The 15,455-nt window shown below is 44.7% G+C and overlaps 1 protein-coding gene across 3 annotated transcripts in view; it reads left to right on the top strand.

Moving 5' to 3' along the window:
- Positions 1–6,612: 6,612 nt before the first annotated feature.
- Positions 6,613–15,455, top strand: part of HECW2 (HECT, C2 and WW domain containing E3 ubiquitin protein ligase 2) — a 380,997-nt gene continuing 372,154 nt past the window's right edge. For 2 of the 3 annotated variants that reach the window (XR_011502957.1, XM_014835216.3), the window contains exon 1: positions 6,613–6,992. The gene's annotated coding sequence lies outside the window, so the exon portion shown is untranslated. Of the gene's footprint in view, positions 6,993–7,622; positions 7,762–15,455 lie in introns of those variants that run through there. The other variant, XM_070508281.1, reaches the window with a different exon arrangement.

The following is a 15,455-nucleotide window of genomic DNA, read 5'->3' as shown; positions in this document are numbered from 1 at the left end:
AGTGCATAAAAAAATACATTAAAAAAATTGGGGGATGGGGAAACACTACTCTAAAATATCTTAAAAACCAGGTGCTTGTGGACAAAACCTTAATACAATAAGATGCTATTTATTCATCTCCCATCTCAGCACCTCTGTACTTGCTGTTCCTTCTTTCTGGAATGCTCCTCCCCCAAATGCCTGAGTGGCTGGTCCTTCACTTCTCTCAGGTCTTTATTTAAAAGTCGTTTTCTCAGGGAGGCTGTTTTCCTCCCCTATCTAATATTCAACCCTTTCAAACCTTTTATACAAATAACCCCCAAATATGAATGGCTTAACATGGTAAGCGTTTATTTCTTACTCCTGTCTCAATCTGGGCACAAGTGGTGCTATTCTCCTGGGTGGCTCTTTTCCAAGCAGTACTCACAAAGCCAGACTTCTATGTTGCAGTGCTGCCATCTTTCAACATGTGGCCTTCCTGGTCTAGGGAAGGGGGAAGAGGAGGTAAGAAAGGTATATAGTATGATTAACCACCTCAGTCTAGAAATGACCCACATTAGTTCTACTCACATGTCATTCGATAGAGCTAGCGACAAGACCACTTATCCATGAGGCAGCCTGGGAAAAATACAGGAGCACATAGCGATTAGTAAAAACTAAGACATTTGCCTTCTGGTTATCAAATATCCATCTGTTCCCTTTTTCCCTGTGGCAGACAATGAGTTAAGTTCTCCATTGAGTCATGTCCTGATAAAAACCCTTTCCTTGAGTGTGGGTGAGATCGGTAACTTGCTTCTAACCATTAGAATGTGGCAAAAATGATAAAATGGTACTCACTTGATTAAGTCATGTTATATAAGACTCTGTCTTAGAAGACTGGAAAGATAGATTCTCCTGCTAGCTTTGAAGAAATGATGTCATTTGGTCTGGAGCCAGGAGGAAATGAATTCTGCCAACACAGTGAGTGAGTGGATTTTTCTGCAGTCGAGCCTTCGGATGAGAATGCAGCCCAGCAGACGCCTTGATTGCAGCCTTATGAGACCATCAGCAGAGGTCCCAGTTAAGCTGCGTCCAGATTTACAACCCACAGAAACTGTGAGACAATAGATGTGTATAGTTTTAAACCACTAAGTTTGCAGCAATTTGTCAAGCAACAATAGAAAACTAATGCATTCCCGTATTTAAAAAACAGTCATTTTCTCCCTAAGGAGGACAATCCAGCCACTGTTTTCTAGGTCTTTGGGTGATGTGCAGTGCTCTCTATCAAGTCCGGATGTGGTGCCTTATGGTATAACAACACATTGCCCAAATGGACGAGATACCTGCCTCCTCTAAAATCCGCTATAGAAATATGGCTACCCACAATAGGTATTCACATTTGGAAAAGAAAAGAATGGAAGACACACAGCAGTCTCTTGTCCAGAGTAATTCTGAAATACTATGGGTAGGCACTATGAGGTATGCCCGCCCTAGCAATTTGGGACGTTTCATGAGTAAATTCTGGTTTTGCTCTCAGAGAGGACCTTCCTCACCTTTTGTTCTCCTCTAGCTCCATCCAACCCCTTATCTCCTCTGTGAGGTGCTTTCTTCCCCATTACCCTCCCTGGCCACATATGAAATGAAGAACAATATATGGGATCTCCTTGGGGGTGCACAGCGTTCAAAACCTGCTTCCTGCACATGGAAAATTGTTCTAAAGTCTTGACCTGATAAAGATTTTTTTAGTCTTGGCTAATAGTTTCTTTGGTAATATAATTTCCTCTGAAATAAATAGGTTTCTGATGTTTTGCTTCCGGTCAGTTACACGTGCTGGTAACTACACCCAAAGTGTTTCTTCTAAATATAAACTTTAAACCTCTCTCAACTTAATGGTAACCCTGAAGCTATCTGACCACACCTTCAAATTTGGTCTTTTCCCTGGTGGAGTTTCACTGAGGCTTTGTCTCTTAAAGCCTTTATAAATCCCATCTTTTACTGCTTGGAAACTAAAGGCAGTCAGCCTTTCTACCTGCACACAGATTGACATTTCTAGACTCTCGATCATTAACTCTTTTTCATTTCTTTTTGAAAACGGGCTATTTCTTTCCTGAACTCATCTCTTTCTTGTGATCCATTGCCATGTGCAACCCATAGTTTCCATCACTTGCTAATTGATTCTTTCAAGTCACTTACCTGAGAGCTGCTGACTCAGTGTCACAAGGTAATTTATCGCGGCAATATTTTACTAATTGTTTTGCCACTGCATATTATTCTCACTATCTTCTTAGCTTCCAATATCAGTTTTCTTGCTACTTGTTACTGAACTCCTAAGTAAATGCCACATATTTCAGGTTTTAATTATAACAATACTTTATTTCAAGGTATCAATTTCCATTGTCATCAGGGTCATTAATACTGGCTGCTGTAAGAAATAACTCCCACATCTAAGTAGCTGAACACTTTATTTCTGGCTCACATCGCAGTCTTAGTTACCTCTCCTCAACTGATGGTTCAGGGATCCAGGCTCCTTCCCTCTTGAGATGACACCATTTCAACACTTGACCTCTGCGGTATCCAGTGAAGGTGAAGAGAATGAGAGAAGTCACATCGAATTCTGAACCTTCACAGCCAGAAGTGACACCCGTCACTGCTGCTTAAATTCTATTTGCCGGAAGTAGTTACCTGGCTCTACTAAATGCAAAGGAGACTGGAAAATGTAGAGGAACATATGGATATTGTAAACTTTAACACTTTCTGCCACATCTTGCTTATTACTTGACCATTAGAATATAAGCCTCACAAGGCACGGATTTTTGTCAATTCTCTCTACTTTCATATCCTCAACACTTAGAAGAGTGCCTGGCTTATAGTAAGTGGTTATTAAATATTTACTTAAATATATGAAAGGGAGAACTCAGAGCTTCCTACCATTGGTAATGGGTGAGAAATTGGAAGAAAACAAGACGTTCTGAGCAACCAAAATACATCAATGCAGAGGCTGGCCCCATGGTCGAGTGGTTGGGTTTGCGCACTCTGCTGTGGTGGCGTGGGGTTTCTCCGGTTGGGATCCCGGGTGCCGAGATGGCACTGCTTGTCAGGCCATGCTGAGGCAGCGCCCCATATAGCACAACCAGAGGCACTCACAACTAGAATATGCAACTATGTACTGGGGGACTTTGGGGAGAAGAAGAAGAAGAAGAAAAAGATTGGCAACAGATGTTAGCTCAGGTGCCAATCTTTAAAAAAGAAAAATTGATGCCACAAAATGTATGCACTAAACCTCACGTACTTCATTCACTGCAATGCCTCCCTCCACAAGCCATTCTAGACAAAGTTCTAATGCGAATACTTCCCTAGTCTATCAATTCCATACCAGACCATAAGCAGGAACTTAGAATGAGATAAGAAAGATTATCAAGAAAAGAAAAGGTAATATGTAGGAAAAATATGGGGTTCTAAGGAAAAAGTGGCTCTTAAAGAATGACAACAACAAAAACTATGGTAGCCTGTGGCCATTTAGTGTGGAGGCAAATGTATTTACACCTACTTAGCTTCTATGGGCATCACTGAGTCATAGCAAAGTAAATAAATCATAGTCACCATGAAAATAATGAGTCAATTAGGTTTGATACACTTTCTTTAAAAGATGGAAAAGTTGTAACACATTTAAGAATATATTTTGGCATTCAAATGGATATCCCTCAGTCATGCTCTAAATTTCCTAGTTGTAACTAGTCACTTATGATGGTTGATAGATAACACATAACAGGAATGGATGTCTCAAAGTATTTTGCGATTAATGAGTCATTTCTTCAGTTGGAAGTTCCTACTCTCTGAATGCTATAATATTAGACCATATTCACAGTATCAGGTTCAATACGGATCCACATTTTGTGGAGTCTGAAGATTATACCATTCAGAGCCTTCTTTAAGAAAAGAATGCATAAGTATAAAAGGAGGAACGAAAAATAATATTTTAAATTTAAAAATCACAATAAATTACAAAAATTCCCAAGTACCAGACATCACCAAATCCAGAAAAATACCATGATTTTAAAAAAATTAATTAACTGCCTAATATACCTTTACAATACTTTTAAAAATATGTTTTGGCTGCATACTCTTTGATTTCTTCTTCATCTGAAAATGATTTTGTCACATTTTGTTCTATAGAGTTAACAGATATTACAGTAGCATGCTTTCTGCTGGCATAGTTGATTGAAATTTGTTTTTCTCGTTGATCGCTTAGAAGAATTTCTTTCCAGTCCACAATTCATAATTGGGAAAGTTACATACATTTTTAAGCCGGCTGTCAAATTTGGGAAAATCTCTACCAAGTTTCTTCTGCATATAAAGAATAAGATGTGGGAGCATTTTGCGCATTCTGGTTCTGGGTCTTTACACTTCAGACATTGTCTACCTCATTGCCTATATACTTCCCCGCTGGGGTCCTGGGGTCCTGAAGTATCAGCATTCATTTGCTGACATTCTTTGGCCTTCCACCTTCATGTCATGACACCAAGTGGCCCAGTTGATGGTAGGCCTTGGAGCAGTCAGAATAGATGTCACTGTTAGATGGGTTATAATGCCCATGAACCACATAAATTCATTCCACTTAACTAACTCAACTCCCCCTTAGCCAGATCCTCAAAATGGCCTGTAACCACTCCAGCGCTTCCAGACACAAGGGGAATTAAGACAGAAGAGAAGTTAGAGTGAAAAGAGACTCTTGAGATTAAAATATTACTTTTGAAACTTTTACAGAATCATAAGACCACCTAGAACACACTTCTAGGACCCCTTCTGCAGGGTTGGAAGGGGCTTGAAGTTTAACTTTCTTGGACTCTGCCTCTGGGTTTAGCTTCGGACACTACACTTGAGGAGGAGTGTTCACAAACTTGAGCACATTCACAGAGAGGCAGTAACCCAGGACGGGGAAGGGTCAGGACCCTCCGTCATACGACGAGCAGTTAAGGGCCATGCAAAGATCTTGGAAGAGACAATTCAAGAGGTTCCCAAGTCTGTCTTTAGTACTTGGAGTCCTGTGAGGAGAAAGAAGTATTTTGACTCAATGTAAGGAATCACTTTCTAATGTTAGGCCAGTTTCGACATAGAATTGACCAGCTTGTGAAATACTGAGTTTTCCTTACGGGACTGGTTTATGAAGAGGTTAGATGAGAACCAGTCAGGGATCCTGTGGAGGGGAGACCCAAACTGGGTAGTGGTGGTGAAGGTGGAGGCAGAGTGTGGTGTGAAAGAACCTCACCTTTACACACTTTTGCAAGTCTGGGATTTTAGGATGACTTTGCTCTTACTATTATTTGACACCATCGCCTCAGGTTTAATGCTGGATGTATAGATAGTTTTAAAGACAGATGTGGTTCACCTTTTTTTTTTTTTAAAGATTTTATTTTTCTCCCCAAAGCTGCTGGGTACATAGTTGTGTATTTTTAGTTGTGGGTCCTTCTAGTTGTGGCATGTGGGATGCTGCCTCAGCATGGCTTGATGAGCAGTGCCACATCTGCGTCCAGGATCCTAACCAGTGAAACTCTGGGTCACTGAAGCAGAGCGTGCAAACTTAACCACTCAGCCACAGGCTGGCCCCAAGAGGCTCACCTTTTAAAGTGAGAGAAAAAAGTTTTTTTTTTTTTTTTTAAACTTAAGAGAAGCACTAATGATCCATTTTGGCTCTATTTTTATGCTTTTGGTTTAAAGCTAGATTGTAACATAGTGATTAATCAATACAAGGGGTTAAGGGTTGCAGGTGTGGGATTGCTGGGTCTAGAGCAAATTGTACATTGAGAACATCACAGGAGATCTCTCGGGATCCCTATTCTTCCAGTCGGAACAGAACAGGAGTTTTTTTTTGCCGGCTCTGTGTGTGTGTGTGTGTGTGTGTGTGTGTGTGTGTGTGTTTCATCAGTTCCGTGGGGTGCCATAGCAATGGTGCCTGGGATGGATAGATCCAGGGGAATAATGAGTCAGGGCTTTTTGAGACACGTGACAGAACACAACTGAAACTGACCTGAGGCAATCAAGAGGAGGTGGATTTATTGGCTTCAGGGATGGAGTTCACTTCAGACATATTTGCCTCCTGAGCCTACTTGAAGTTGGCATCCTTCACATGCACTGGTGGTACTTGTGATCACTGGTTTATACTCTTTCAAATTAGTTATCCTGGTTTAAAGGGCTTCTTTTTCTGAACTGATTCAGCAAAAGCCCCAGATTGAGTTCCTGGACCAATATGCCCATCCTAGAAGCAATCACTGTCGTCTGGAATATGATGACTGGGGACAGAGGGTAGGAGGTGTCAGTATTATTCCGGAACTACAAAGACTCGTGGGCGAGGGGGAGGGGTAATTCCCAAAGGAAAAAAGAACCGCTGTTACTACAAAAGACAGAGAGATGGATAATACTGACAGCACATCCTCAAAAATCCCCAAATACAGATACCCATTATTTGGTGGGAGGGAGGGGGAAGAAATGTTTGGGACTTCCTCCATATGGCTATAAAACTGTAAAATCGAGTAAATCTTTCCCATATCCGGACGGATACCATGCAGAGGGGGCAATATCCTCACATTTCAGCGTTTTTACTGTTTCTCCGAAGTGGGACTGAGTCAATAAAGATGCTACAGAAGACGTAAGTAGACAGCTGGAAGTATCGATACAGAAATTTTTAATTTTAGTGCCCTCTTTAGGCAGAGCAGCTCGGCGCGCTTTCAGTAATCCATTTTTAGTCGTGACCACACCCCGTGTAGGTGACATGAGTATTACCGCCTTGCCCTTGCAGTTGGGGAAACCGAGTCATGACACTCCTCCATTCAGCTTTCCGGTGGGATTTAGGAACAGACCTGCCTGCATGACCTCAGAGGGTCTCCTCCTTCCTCCGCGGCGCCTCGCAGAACCCTCATGTCCTTCGGCGTCGCAGAAGGAGAGCAGCTCGGCTCCGCCGCAGCCTCGGGATTCGTCCTCCGCCCCGCAGCACCCGCCCGCTCTCCCGCACCTTCCTCGGGCAGGTCCAGCTGGCCCAGGTTTGGCTGTCCCTTCCGTCCCCCTCGCCCCCGCCTCTCTTCCCCTGGTCCCCGAAGTGCAGGACGCCCCCAGCCCGGCGCCCCGCAGGGAGGCGCGGGCCCCTGGCGCGCGGGCGGCTCGTGGGAGGGGCGCCGGGGCGCCGGAGGTGAGCGGGCCGAAGCCTTCGCCCCTGCGGGCCGGGGAAAGGGGGCGGCGGGCGGCCGGCCGGCAGGCGGGGAGCGGCGCGAGGGGGCCCGGCGGGCCGGCGCGCTGCTCGCGGGCGACGCCTGGAGAGCGAGCGCCCGCGAGCGGGGACCTCGGAGCGCGGGCGGGAGCCATGGCTTCGCGCGTCCCCGCCGCCGCCGCTGCTGACTCGACACGATCGGCGGGGCGCGCGGGGGGCGCGGCGTAGCCCGGGGCGGGCGGCGCGGGGCGGCCGGGCAGCGCCGAGGGGCGCCGGCGGCCAAGGAGGATGCCAGCACAAAGGCGAGCCGAGGGCCCGCGCGCGGCGCAGGGCGGCGGGACGGGCCGCTGAGGGCGCGCCGGGCGCCTCTGCCCGCGCCGCGTCTCTCTCGTCGCCGCCTCGGGTCGCGGGCTCGGGGACGGCAGCGCAGGGTCCCTCGGCGCCGGGAGCTGCATGCGACGCGCGGCGGCGCCCCCGGCCGCCTGCTGTCCCCGCGGCGCGCGCCGAGCGGCCGGAGGGCGCGGGGCCGCGGGCCCGGGCGACTGCGGGCCGACTGCGGGGCGCCCTCCCGCCCGCGGCCCGGCCCGGCCCGGCCAGCCGGCCAGGTGAGTGCGCGGCCGCAGCCCCCGGACGGCGGGCCGGGGCTTTGTTGTCCTCGCTCGCGCCCCGGCGCGGTCATTCATTTGACATTTCGGCTTCCGCTGTCTTGAAACGCGGGTGAGAGGCACCGGGGCGTGTTTCGGGGTTCGGTTCTCCCGGGGAGCGGACACTTCTGAGCTCATTGGAGCATCCCTTGCGGGAGAGGAGGCTTCCTTTCCTTTCGGTTCGGAATGTGCTGTGATGCTCCGCTGCTGGGGCCTGGGGCCTGGAGGAAGCTGGGGCCGCGGATTCAGACGTAGACGTTTCCGAGGACGTGCAACTGCAGAGAGCCGGCGCTTCTACGCCGGGTCTCCTCTGTTAGCCGTGCTCAAGTGTTTGCCTTGCTTCTTAGGAGTAATGTTAGGAACACCTTTACAGGCGCATGTCTTTCTTTTGGAGTTGGAAGTCTTTGGAGACATACCGAGAGCTTCCAGTTGGAGTTACAAGGGATCAGTGGATATTAAACTTGGAGAAGGAAAGCGTTAGCGATCATCACAGATAGAGGTGGACGGTGGGCAAACTTCCTGGGGGCCTTCAGCCTTCCTGCTGCGATTTCTGCCTTCTCTGTCCCAGAGTCAAGCCAACTCTGAATTATTCTTATGCATATCCTTCTGTCAAAGTGTGAAACTTGTCTTTTTTTTTTGAATAGTTTTGTATAATTTAGAAGAAAAAGATTTTAATGTAACTGGTAGCGACCTCTATGAGACCTGGTGAAATTTCATGTATTCGTTTGTCTTATCAGTGTGATTTTCATTTTACTATTTCTCCTATTCCCTCAAGGGCTCATTTCTTCTGTTGCCTAGAGAGAGCTCCCCTCCCCCCACCCCTTCCCAACAGATGGCTGTGTGTACTGAGAGGTTACCTTTAAAATGACACTCACGTTGCCTATAAACAAAGAAGGATCAGTTATTAAGCTTATCTTTGGTCTTATTAAAGTAAGAGGCCTAATCTGCATGGGGATGTTATTAATGGTGTGAAAATCTGGAGCTTGCTAATCTGTTTGGTCATCAGAAGATTCCTGCGGGGCTTGTTTATATAGTGTGGGAGACAGATGGCATCGCTGGCGGACAAGAGAAGCCCAGCATAAAGGGTTATTGTATTCTGCAGAAATGATCCACTTCACTGTTGGGAGGTGGGGTAGGGTGGGGAGAACATAATTTTGATCTCCCAAAAGAGCCATTATAACCTTACCATCCAGCAGCCTGACCAGTTAATTTCTCCTGTCTTTGAACATTGGAAAATCATCTTAGTGCTATTGATTTTGATTATTTCTTTGACACATTTTGGCCTCAGTTGTGGTTATGTGAAGCAGTGCAGTTATATTAACAAAAATGTCTTTGAGTTTAAGACTATCGTACCACCTATGGGTGGAAAACAGTCGGAGCTCTCTTAGCTCATACAATGGCCCCTTGGACTCATAGTGTCTCCTAGCTGGAAGGCCATTAGTCCTGTCTGCATGAATTCAAACGAGTTTCTTTCACCATCTCTGTGACAGGTGGTCTCCCAAGTCCGAGCGTTTGCTCCCAGCCTCTCAGCTGTGGGTAGTACTCTACTTCTGTGAGACTAAGACACTTGCGTTGCCACTGCCTCCATCACAGCACTGAGCGGCCTTTGGCCATGAATCTTTATGGATGACTGTGGAGTCCATGAAGAAATCAAAGTCATTCTCAACATTTGAGACAGGCCGGCCGGAGCTTTTCTGCTCCTCCCACCATTGTAGATTCTTTATGTGCTGTAGATTGCAAACCTGGTCTTCCCTCCTTATGAATGTGAGGGAAAATATTCCAGTAAGTTAATATTCACCAGTCACAGGACTAAATTTAATGAAGAACATGAGCAATATTTGACCCCTCTGAACAGGAGGTGTGGAATAAAAGTAAGCATTGGTTCTGTTTAACTTGGGCAGTGTTACTTGGGAGAAAAACATATTTTCTTACTCTCTTTAAAGCCTTTTGCATCACCATTCTCAGCAAAAGGCAAAGAAACTAAGGTTGTTGCCTGTGGTTGAGGACAGACGCCTTTTCTTCTGGATGAATGTGTTTTGCAGGAGAGGTGGCTTTTGGGCTCTGCCCAGTTTCAGCATGTGCCCTGGCATCAACGAAAGGATCTGACATTCAAAATACATGTTAAATCCGTGGCTGGTATCTGTGTACTCTCTCACCAGGTTGCTGTCTCTCTTGTGAAGGATTCCTTTAAGAGAAACCCAGGGCTCCAGGCGTGGGGCTTGCTGTGGGCCTGGCCTGGATCCACATTCTAGTGTCTTGCTGCATGCTTTCTTAGGTAAAAATGGAACCCGTTTTGCGTGGTGTGTTGTATGGGGAATGGCAGCATGCAGTGAAAAGCTTTCCACTTTGATGTTGAGAGCAGGCCTGGCCTGAAGGGGAGAGGACTATATCTGAAGCTTGTCTGACCCAGCAGAGTTTCATTCTTTACTCACAGGATGCCTTTTGTATGGGAGTATGAATGAGGGGTTAGAAGGGTGACCTGACCTCTTGGTTTGCCTGCAGCAGTCCCAGTTTATTCCTCTTGACCTTTCTTAATGCTCAAACATGTCCCCTTTCACGTTTAAAAGTGCCCTGGTTTGGATGATGAATTATATGGTCATCCTAAATATTGAGGGATCTTGACTATTTTCTTTACCATCCTCTCCTGACCTCAGACTTTGAATCTTGCTTTATCTCAGTCTTTTATTTATTAAGTGCAAAGATAAGAAAGGTTAAAAAAAATTAAAGCAAAAAATGCATACGGAAAAAAAATAGCAAGGAAGATAGAAGAGAGAGATGATTGATTGCTTGTCACCTATTTACATATATAGGAAATAAAACAGGTTTATCCTTAAGTTGTTAAGTGTCTCCTGTGGCTCTAAGCCTATGTTATTATTGTGTTCAAGAACAGTAAGAATTAACACTTGCCGTTTACCTAGGGCTGGCAGGAATTGGGACAACCCCTGTGACGTGGGAGAGCAGCTTCAGCAGAACCTGCCTGCAGAGCGGATAGATGCATGGCTCTTGCAGATATGAATGCAAGTTTCAACATCTCGTGTTTGGTTCAGTCCTTGGATATTTACTGAGAGTTCAGAACATAAATGTTGTTGTGAAGACTTGACTCTGCATCCTGCTAGTTTCCAAGCCCTCTGGGCCATGAGCGTAATAGAAGAGCCTTTGTTTTCTGTCCTCTTCTGACTCTGGTCTTGGGTGTGGGTCTCAGCTTTTCATACAGAGGGCTTGCAGAGAAGACCCTGATGTGCCTGCTCACCACGTGAAAATTCTCATGGGGGTCTGAGACTGTGCAGGTGACCTGGGGTGGGGGTGAGGGGTGGGTTCCAAAGCTAGAGATAGGAAGCTTGTGGCACCTAGTTCTGCTGTGCTCCTTTGCTTAAAGAATCGCCTGTTTGAAATATTTTGCTTGCAGTGCTGGCCAGTAGGTGTTATAATTGATTATGGCTGTCACCTTTTTCATACCCACTCCACTAAAATACTCTAATGCTTGGTCAGCATGCCTGAATAAGAAGAATTTTACGTATCTCCTTAATAAGTAGGATGACCATGTAACTTTTTTGTCCAGACAAGGACACTTTTGAGAGTAGAAGGGGATACTAACTGGAAGGGGCACCAGATCAAAAACTATAAACTGGGGCTTTCCCAGGAAAACTATGATGTGTGGTGGTCTTAACTATGACCCATACTTATATATGAAGAATACCCATATAAGGGCCAGCCCCAGTGCCCTAGTCATTAAGTTCAGTGTGCTCTGCTTTGGCGGCCTGGGTTCCCGGGTGTGGACCTATATTGTTCTTTTGGCAGCCATGCTGTGCTGCTTGCCCACATACTAAAAAATAGAGGTAGGTTGCCACTGATGTTAGCTCAGGGCAAGTCTTCCTCAGCAAAAAACCCCAAAAACCAAAAAACACCCGTGTGATAGAAAAATGTCCTTAGCTTCTTCTACATTTGTTCAACATATATGATTATGTGTGTACATGCACATATGTGTATATGTTTACACAAACATTGATCTTATATCTATGGGTATGTGTATTGTAGGGTTGAAATTAACCTCTTAAGAAGGCCTAGTTATTTGGAAAATTGTGGCCTTCATCGTCTTTCATGGACTGACTTGTTGTTGTTGTTGTTGGGGTTATGATAGTTTACAACCTTGTGAAATTTCAGTTGTACATTATTATTTGTCAGTCATATTATGGGTGCATCACTTCACCCTTTGTGCCCACCCCCCACCTCCTTTCCCCCTTGTAACCACTCATCTGTTCTCTTTGATGGACTGACTTTTTAACTAAACTCTCTGCGTCCAGCCTCTCCAAACTTTCAATCATCCTCTGACCTTGTGTATTTCTGTTGGTATAATTCTCTTGCTTAAAAACCTTTGATGGCTCTCCATTTTCTGTTTAATTCTTAATGTAAGATCCGCAGACGATTTGGTGGTTAGAAAGGACCAGCAATGACAGAATTTTATTCATTCATTAATTCATTCAACTACTATTCATTGAGCACCTTCCATGAGTCAGTCTCTGATCTTGGTGCTGGGGATATACCAGTGATGAAAAAAGGTCCCTGCCCTTGTGGAGTTTTCATTCTATTGAGGGTAGAGGAGTGGGAGTGGAAGACACTTAATAAGTCAAATAAATAAGTAAATTATGTAGCATGCTGGAAGGAAGTAAGTACTTTAGAAGGAAGAGAAAGTAGAACAGGATAAATGTTGAGTAGCCTTCATGGAGAAAGAGACTTTATCAAAGACTTAAAAGGAGGTGAGAGAAGTAGATAAGGTAGTAGTAGTAAATCATGCAGATTCCTGAGGGGAAGTGTTCCAGGCAGAGGGAACAGCCAGTGCGAAGGCATGAAGGTGAGGATGGGTTTGAATGTGCTCAAAGATTAGCAAGAAGACCAGCATGATAGGGTAGGGCAACCAGTGGGGAGTTGGAAAGGGGGTGTAGAGTGGCAGAGTATGTGGGACCTTGAGATATGAGAGTAGTTATGATTTCAGCAGAAATCCCACTGTGTTCTTAATACTCATTACAATATTAAAAATTGTGTTTGTACTATGAAGACTGTCCCGGTCAATATAGCTTACACTTCATAAATGGTGCACCTCATCTTGGTTAATAGACTTTTTATATCATTGCTTATTGTTTATTTGTTAAAATAGCATTTTTTTGATGTTGTTGCTGGTCTTAAATTGTATCCCTATTTCACAAAAATAGATTACTGGCTCAAAAGTGGTATATTGAAGAGTGAAAATAGTGATGAAAATGGTAATGTAAATGTCACAGTTCAGAATGTCATAAACATACTTAGAGAACTGAATCCCACTACAAATGTAAACTGTAAATCTGTGTGTATAATAAGGGGATTTGTGAGACTGATGATTTCAAAACAGTACTGAAATTGAAATGTGCAAACGGAGATTTGACGATGACTATCTCAAAACTGTTTATCATTGGGTTTACCATCCATTCGCTCCTAATCCCCAGTAGTTGCCTGTTATGAAACTGTCCAATAGTGGCATGAAGCCATGGATGTTTTGGTGTCATTTTCAAACAAAGCACAGTGGCTTCTCTGTTACACTATTGAGGTTTCCCAGGACAAACACACAATAATGCTTTCCATTACAAAATTAGCATATTATATCGCTAAAGGTAGATAAGAGACTAAAACTCTAGTGGCATCGTTAAAGGATCCTTGTAGCAAAAATAAGAATGAGTCAGATTATTGAAGAGACACTTGGAAAATCAGCTGGAAAGTTAAAACAAACATTATCCTTGGAGAGAAAGCAGAAGTTATTGACAGAATTCCTTTGTCAAATGACATCGTTGTCTGTTGCATAATATCAGCGGAGTGGAGTGTGGAAGAGCCATCACTATCAAGTTCCTGCTAGCAGATCTTTCACTTTACGGTCGGTTGAAACCACCCATGTCATGCAGAGAATGAGTCAGCTTTTGGCATTGGTTCAGGGAGGAGTGCTTGGTGATGCTTTGTTCATTTATCCCTGGATACTCGTGCTATAAGGGAAGAGATTTTTCTTTTGGTTAGCTGTTATTTACGAGACTGGAAAAGTTGCTCAAGGGCCGGGACTGAGAAGAGTGCTAGTTTCATGCTCACATAAGAAGGTGATGGCTTTGTGAAGAAAAGAAGTTGTACCTGGAAGCCAATCCACAGGCTACTCCATTTACAGAGAAGATGCAGTGCCTTCTGATCTTGAGGAAATACTAAAAGAAACGACGAAAACCAGATACAGCCACATTGCGGCCCCTGAGTGTGCGTGTGCTGTGCAAAGTGGTGGGCAGGGAGCACGGGATTGCTTCTGCGTGCTGACGGATGCTGCCTGGCCAGGAGCAAGGCACTTGTATAATGTTGTGTCTGTGGAGGAAGAGAAGTGTTTCTTCATGACACTGATTAGAAATGATTTCTCTTATATCAAGTGACTTACCTCAATAATATACTCTGCCCACGGTGAACCGCGTCAAGGACAGGGAGGGAAGGAAGAATTGTTAACACACAAAACAATCTGTCGCAATCTTAAGACTCAGAAATTTTTTCATTAGAGAGAGTTGAAGGTCCACGTTGACCATAAAGGGTTAAGGAGATAACATTTCTGGTAATGGACAGTCCCTTAAATAATAAGCATGTCACCTCTCTGTGATCTCTTGGAAGCAGAAGAACACGAAGAAATAGAACGCAGCCCCGGTCCTTGTGATGGGGAGAGGGCTCAGGTGTCTGCTCGATATTTGAGATCCTGTAGAGAACACGATGGGAGGAACCTAGGCTTTTAGGGTTTTGCGTTAGGATACTAGGTGGCAGGGGGCACAGGTCGAAGGAGGTGGAGAAGTCTGGCAATGGGGCGTGACCTTTCTTACACTTTTGCCTTGGGCTTGGCTTCATTTCAGACAAGTGGACCGATACTCAGAGGTTTTCACAACTTGATCTGTATTGCCCCTGACCTAACCTAGAAAGAAAAAATCAATGATCCCTGGTGGTCTTGGATTCTGGTTGGGTATGCCTCCCCCCTACCCCCCATACCCCCTTTTCTTCTTCCCTCTCTTCCTTTGTTGTTTCCTTCTTCAAGCCGCTGAGTTGGCATCTTTAAACCAGAAGAGACTTTGTGGGCTCACTTCCTATATCTCCGCGTCTTTAGGCGGGTATAGCTGCTATGCGGGCGAGATGGATAAGGGCCTGTAGGGAGGGGAAGTTCTGTTCCTTGCTCAGCTAAAGAGTTATAGCTCACATTTGAAAATCTGAACCTTATTCTTCAATAAAGATCCGTTTCCTTTTTTTTGAACTTAAATAAAGTTGGAGTCATTGTCTTTTGTCTAATAACTCTTCTATAGTGATGGCCATTATTTAATTCTAGGACAGAAGTCATTCATGCATTATTCATTGAACAAACATTGAGAGCCTTATATGTGCCAGGGTCTATGCTAAGTGATAGGTATAAAAGAGGTTAATAGTTAAACATGGCCCTGCCCAGATAAAACAGCGAATCCAGTGGGAGACAGGCCAGAAAGATACGCTAAACCAACAAATATATAATTGCAAAACAAATGTGGCAAAAATGTTTACATTTGTTAAATCTGGGTGGTGGTATGTGGGCTGCTATTATATTAACTTCTGAACTGTATGAACTTATGAATGCATTTTTGAGATATTTCATA

This window comes from Equus asinus, chromosome 4 (genome assembly GCF_041296235.1).
Source record: "Equus asinus isolate D_3611 breed Donkey chromosome 4, EquAss-T2T_v2, whole genome shotgun sequence".
NCBI lineage: Eukaryota > Metazoa > Chordata > Mammalia > Perissodactyla > Equidae > Equus > Equus asinus.
The sequence above is the reverse complement of the archived record's forward strand: the minus strand, read 5'-3'. Positions and strand labels throughout refer to the sequence as shown.